The sequence below is a fragment of the Doryrhamphus excisus genome, linkage group LG22 (assembly GCF_037039965.1).
Source record: "Doryrhamphus excisus strain RoL-2023G ecotype Guam linkage group LG22, RoL_Dexc_Guam_v1.1, whole genome shotgun sequence".
Classification (NCBI taxonomy): Eukaryota; Metazoa; Chordata; class Actinopteri; order Syngnathiformes; family Syngnathidae; genus Doryrhamphus; species Doryrhamphus excisus.
The window spans coordinates 2,687,291-2,694,262 of NC_136378.1; the positions used below are offsets into that span (position 1 = coordinate 2,687,291).

At 42.3% G+C, this 6,972-nt stretch overlaps 1 protein-coding gene across 1 annotated transcript in view; it reads right to left on the bottom strand.

Moving 5' to 3' along the window:
• Positions 1–4,841, bottom strand: part of LOC131110125 (bifunctional heparan sulfate N-deacetylase/N-sulfotransferase 1-like) — a 67,635-nt gene extending 62,794 nt beyond the window's left edge. The window contains exon 1 of the mRNA XM_058062854.2: positions 4,674–4,841. The gene's annotated coding sequence lies outside the window, so the exon portion shown is untranslated. The remainder of the gene's footprint in view (positions 1–4,673) is intronic.
• Positions 4,842–6,972: the final 2,131 nt, after the last annotated feature.

The window sequence follows — 6,972 nt, forward strand, 5'->3', positions numbered from 1 at the left end:
TCGGGCAAAAGGAGCTAATGGTGCCACGGCTTTCTGACAGAGGTCTTATATTCCCTGGCAGTTACACTCTAATCGGGTGTCATCTGATGAAATGCGACACCCATGTCACAATTATTCACCTGGATACAGAAACCCCTGGAATGTATCGGATTCCAGCCCCCGGGGGGGGGGGGGGGTCTGTACCTCAGAAACATGGACCCACCTCAGTACATCTACACTTTAGGGCCAACTCAATGGAATACGTGAGGGTTAGCTTCCTGTTTCTGCTGACACATTTATGTTACAGAGTACAAGATGGGGTAAACGCCACAGTTACGATCAACATGCATTTTGGCTCATGTTAGCTAAACTACTTTCCCGTTGCTGGAAAACACCACATCTGAGGCAGACATTTGTAATATGCAACAATGGTGAAACCAGTCAAAACAGTTGCGTAGGCCAGTAGTATTATTAAGCATCTCGGACTTCCTGGCCTGCGTAATTCAGTCTAGGGAATTATGACAGTGGAAAATAATTTTCCCTGGGCCCGGGATAGGAGGCCGTGGCTAATCGTTCAGTAATCTGATCCCGCCTGCATACTGTAGCATTCAGCCGCATCGCTCGCCGGTCCAGCCAGCCGGTCACACATGTGCATAGCGTCATTTGCTGCCAATAATCTGATGGGAGGCTTGCAACCGCTCAAAACACCGCTATCCAGGTTTTACCCGAGGATTACAAAAAATGCTATCAGATCACTTGCTAATACTTGTGTTATGAGGTTTGAAAATGTACTTACACCGATGTCGAGCGTGACAGCGCGGCATCAGCCAAAAACACAACTGTCTTTGCTAACAACAGTCCAGTAAGGAGAATCATCTCAATGAATTCAACACGACCCGATAATGCACTTTACCCCCCCCCCTGCTCATCCCAAAGCTTCACCCCACGGGTGTCAGACAGAGATCAATTTCCAATAGAAGATTCCATTATATTGTAAAACCCCAACACCACCCCAACCAACCAGTACCACAGGGAGACATAGTAAGGTACAAAGCACTGTTTATACCAGGGGTCTCAAACTCGATTTACTTGGGGGCCACTGGAGCTAGGGTCTGGGTGAGACTGGGCCGCACCAGGTTTTCCAAAAAAACAAAAAAAACGCTAACTAAAGAGATAACGACCTAAACGGTAGCCTTCAAGTTATTTCCTTTAAACTTAAATAGCCAAAAACTTACCACTTCCACACGGATAGGGAGGATAACTATTAACAGTTATTTAACCTTTAACATGAACATTAATCAAACGTAATAATTTCTTCTGGGTACATGATACCATACAGCATCCATATCAAACTTGCGCGGGCCGCGCTAACATTAAACTTTCATATCAAGGCGGGGGGCCTCAAACTAGTGTCCTGCGGGCCACATTTGAGACCCCTGATTTACAACATATTGCGCAACTGCAGGGTCTTGAGACACATGCTAACTCGCAAACTAGACAGCTAGCAACCTAAACGGTAGCCTTTAAAGTTATTTCCTTTAAACTTAAATAGCCAAAAACTTACCACTTCCACACGGATAGGGAGGATAACTATTAACAGTTATTTAACCTTTAACATGAACATTAATCAACCATAATAATTTTTTCTGGGTACATGATACCATACAGCATCCATATCAAGGCAGGGGCCTCAAACTAGTGTCCTGCGGGCCACATTTGAGACCCCTGATTTACAACATATTGCGTAACTGCAGGGTCTTGAGACACATGCTAACTCGCAAACTCGACAGCTAGCAACCTAAACGGTAGCCTTCAAGTTATTTCCTTTAAACTTAAATCACCAAAAACTTACCACTTCCACACAAATAGGGAGGATAACTTAACAGTTATTTAACCTTTAACATGAACATTAATCAAAAGTAATAATTTTTTCTGGGTACATGATACCATACAGCATCCATATCAAACATTAAACTTTCATATCAAAGCGGGGGCCTCAAACTAGTGTCATGCGGGCCACATTTGGCCCGCGGGCCGCATGTTTGAGACCCCTGGTTTATACCCAGTGGAGAGACTTACGAGGTGTATTCCAGTATGAGTATTGGAAAAATGCCTGGCTTCAGCCCCCCCTTTAATGAGGTCTGCCATAAACGTACACGGCGTGGCAACAAGGGGCGATGACATGGAAAAATACAGAGGCAGTTTTAGGCACTGCAGCTTACTTAATATACGAGAAAGGACAACGACTGCGGAGTAATTCAATTCACTCTCTCCTCTAGGAAAATTGAAAAAAATCGAGCAACATTCAACGGTGATCACGTCTGATTCTGATAATGGCGTGCGGTTTCCGCCATTTGATCCGTCATGCTTTTGTGTATTTAAAAAAAAAAAAAAACTGAGTGAGAAGTATCTGCATTTCACAGGCCTTTAAGAGTTAAAGGATGCAGATACACGCCATCAAATGGCCGTGGCAGCCTTCATCAAGCAAAACCGCGCTAGATCACAGCGTGTTTGGCAGCCAGTGGGAGCAGTCAGATGGAGCCTTAGAACAACCACACAAATGTGTGGCATGGATAAACTGTTTAAAAAAAATATATACATTCGACGGGTTTTCTTAAAAACCCAATTTATAAACAAAAAATACGGACCTGCAACATTAATATGTTGTGCGCAGCAGCAGGCAAAGGCGAAATGCAGGGAAAGTCCTCCGGACTTGGGTAAGCAAACACACCGTCAGGGGTGTGAGTCATTCCTCCTCAGCAATCACATAGGTGCACGCATGCACACCCAGAGGCAAGAGATTTTAGGCAGGTCTGGACTGCCCCTTTGCCTTCTGTGTGAAGTCTAATGTTTATAATAGTTGATTATAGGTAGCTCGCTCTCTCTGTGTAGTGGAGGTGGAAGGCGTGCTCTAACCTCACAACATTGAGAGCAACAAAAGCAGGCTTGATATTGTTTATACAGTAGAAAAGTACTCTGGTTATACAACACTCAACATAAGACTGAGGAATAATGCATACAGTTTAAATATTAATTCATTCATTTTCTACTGTTTATCCCCACGAGGGTCGTGGGGGTGCTGGAACCTATCCCAGCTGTCTTCGGGCAAGATCACAAAAGCCAATCACAGTGCACATATAGACAAACAACCATTCACACTCACATTGATACCTATGGACAATTTGGAGTCACTAATTAACCTAGCATGTTTTTGGAATGTGGGAGGAAACTGGAATATCCGGGGAGAAGATGCAAACTCCACACAGAGATGGCCGAGGGTGGGGAAAGACAAAATAAGAAGCCAAAAAGTTACCACTTCCACACAAAATAGGAGGAGAACACATTCATTCATTTTCTACCGCTTACCCTCACAAAGGTAGCAGGGTTGCTGGAGCCTATCCCAGCTGTCTTTGGGCGAGACTGGTGGCCAGCCAATCACAGTGCACATATAGACAAACAACCATTCACACTCACATTCATACCTATGGACAATTTGGAGTCGCTAATTGACCTAGCATGTTTTTAGAATGTGGGAGGAAACTGGAATATCTGGGGAGAAGATGCAAACTCCACACAGAGATGGCCGAGGGTGGGGAAAGACAAAATAAAAAGCCAAAAAGTTACCACTTCCACACTAAATAGGAGAACTCAGTCATTCATTTTCTACCGCTTACCCTCACAAGGGTCACAGGGGTGCTGGAGCCTATCCCAGCTGTCTTCAAGCGAGAGGCGGGGTACACCCTGGACTGGTGGCCAGCCAATCACAGGGCACATATACACAAACAACCATTCACACTCACATTCATACCTATGGACAATTTGGAGTCGCTAATTAACCTAGCATGTTTTTGGAATGTTTTTGAAAAACCCACGCATGCACGGGGAGAACATGCAAACTCCACACAGACATGGCCGAGGGTGGAATTGAACCCTCGTCTCCTAGCTGTGAGGTCTAACCACTCAACCACCGTGCAGCCTACAGTTATTATATGACCTAACTGCAGGACAATGTTACTAATAAACCCTGAATAATTCCTGCAGGTAAATCCAAAACAGTGTGGTGCACCATCCCTGTCAACAGGCATCTAATGATCCCATATTGTGGGCTGGGGGCGATGCAATAAAAGGAATATTATCGTCCACCTTGTGTCATCTACAGGCTTCATCGAGCCGTGTTGACCTTTATAATATAATTTGCACACAAACTACTTTGGCCTTTTAAATGCTTGGTAGCAAAACACACGTTACACGGTGACATTTGTAGGTCAGCAGCGACCCCTGATTAAGCTAACTTACCGCAAGCGGCCGTGCACTAAACCGCAGCAGACGCTCCAAAGTTGATTAAATAAGTTATCGCTGTAAGAGACATAATATTACGCGATAAAGAAATGATAAATTAATCCCGCTATGTAACCAAGAGTAGCGGTAATCCTAGCTCAAACTTCGACAATACTGCTAGCACACGCCGCTAGAATGGACTAGCAAGAAAGCAGCGTAAGGACCCCGCTCGATCACCGGGGCTTGGTGTTTTCCCAGCCCGGGGACTGAGCTCCTGGAGGCCGAAGGCTGGCCTCGCTTTCCGCCTGCGCCAGCACACTGCTAGCATAGCCTGGGAGGGCGAGCGATAAAGCAAGCGGCGGGGGCGACATGTGCGTAAACAGCACGACGAGGTTGCTCGGCGTCGATGTACTCACCTTATTCGCAGCGACGTCAACTCCCCGAGATGGTTGTTGGTGCTGGTTTTCTCGACAATAAAGCGAGGTGTCGTCGGCTGTGATGTGGAAGCTGCACGGCGGCTGGGAGAAGTCGGGAAATCTGAGAATGCTCCCTCTCTCTTTCTGCAGCTCTGGCCGCCCGCACTGGCTCATTACTCTCCATAGGGGGCGCCGGAGAGGCACATTTTTATTCACGTCATGTGGACACATTTAAATACAATCTACATGAGCAAAAACATCAATAAATGGTCATGGTAATGGTTTTATTTCATTTGAACATACATCAGATTACAATTGAGTGCATCACATAATCAGTTCACAGTTCCACATGTCCAAAAGGATAGCATAAATAATATAAAAATGTATGCATAATAATAAAAGCATAAATGGTAATGGTAATGGTTTTATTTCATTTGAACATGCATCAGATTACAATTGAATGCATCACATAATCAGTTCCCAGTTCCACATGTCCAAAAGGAGTAGGAAGAAGCAAAGCTTATTAAATCCTACCCCTCCATCTGGTACTTTTACAATCAGTAACTGTTACATTTGTTCACTTCCTGCTTTCCTAATATGCTTATGTTTTTTTTATTATTTTTATTGTTGTCACATAATCAGTACACAGTTCCACATGTCCAAAAGGAGTAGGAAGAAGCAAAGCTTATTAAATCCTACCCCTCCATCTGGTACTTTTACAATCAGTAACTGTTACATTTGTTCACTTCCTGCTTTCCTAATATGCTTATGTTTTTTTTTTATTTTTTATTTTTGTCACATAATTAGTACACAGTTCCACATGTCCAAAAGGAGTAGGAAGAAGCAAAGCTTAATAAATCCTACCCCTCCATCTGGTACTTTTACAATCAGTAACTGTTACATTTGTTCACTTCCTGCTTTCCTAGTATGTTTAAGTTTTTTTTATTATTATTATTTTATTTTATTTTTGTCACATAATCAGTTCACAGTTCCACATGTCCAAAAGGAGTAGGAAGAAGCAAAGCTTATTAAATCCTACCCCTCCATCTGGTACTTTTACAATCAGTAACTGTTACATTTGTTCACTTCCTGCTTTCTTAATATAGTTTTATATATATATTTTGTTTGTTTTTTTTTTCCTATACAAAAGTACACGCCTTCAATAAAAATTGAAGGCTTCAAACAGAGCAGTAGATGAAAAAGCTATACTGGTAATAAATATAATAATATAGTACGGATATGGTATGGTAATAATGTAATAAATAAACATGACCAATGTACTAAATATTAATATGCATAGCTAGATACTTGATTAATCCCATGAGGCGTTTCACAGGAGTATATTGCTTATAAAGTAACCCAGAACAGCATCGTACATATGTACAAGTGGTGATATGGAGTTTATCCAACCAAGTGCAATGAACGAGTTATACATTTAGAACTAAATATGGACAGAATATGCAGCATGTATAAATATGCATGCAGACGGTTGCACACATACATACTTGCTGCTGCACAAAAGAAACGATGTGTGTGTGTGTTCATATCCCTGCCAGAGCTTAAACCAATCTGTGCACTTCAGTCATGAGATTATGAACTGTGTTTGTGTGTGTGTGTATCTCCTCTACTCCGGAATAAGTATACAGTATTACTGGGATTAGCCTATTTCCTGATAGTTTTTAAAGGCTCGCTGTGGTATAAGATTACTCACTCGCCATTAAACTTCATGTGCATTTGAGATTTCAAGACTAAACCATTAAACCACTAAACCTCAATGGTCAGAACGTTAGGTACACCGGTACAATCTGATGGCATCCGATGCATCAAAAATACCGTTACAAGGATATTAATACTCAGCCGGGTTGATTATTATTGTGGTTGTAATATGCAGCGGTGTAGAACTGCACTGTATTTTTTTTTTTTACGCAATGTCCTAAGAAGTGGATTATGTTGCGGCAAATGAATAATTCATCCATCATTTTTTCTACTGCTTTGACTGAATTTTATAAACCAAGGGTCTCAAACATGCGGCCCGCGGGCCAAATGTGGCCCGCAGGACACTAGTTTGAGGCCCCCACCTTGATATGAAAGTTTAATGTTTGATATGGATGCTGTATGGTATCATGTACCCAGAAAAAATTATTACGTTTGATTAATGTTCATGTTAAAGGTTAAATAACTGTTAATAGTTATCCTCTCTATTCGTGTGGAAGTGGTAAGTTTTTGGCTATTTATGTTTAAAGGTCTCAAGACCCTGCAATTGACCAATATGTTGTAAATAAAAAAGAATATAAATGTG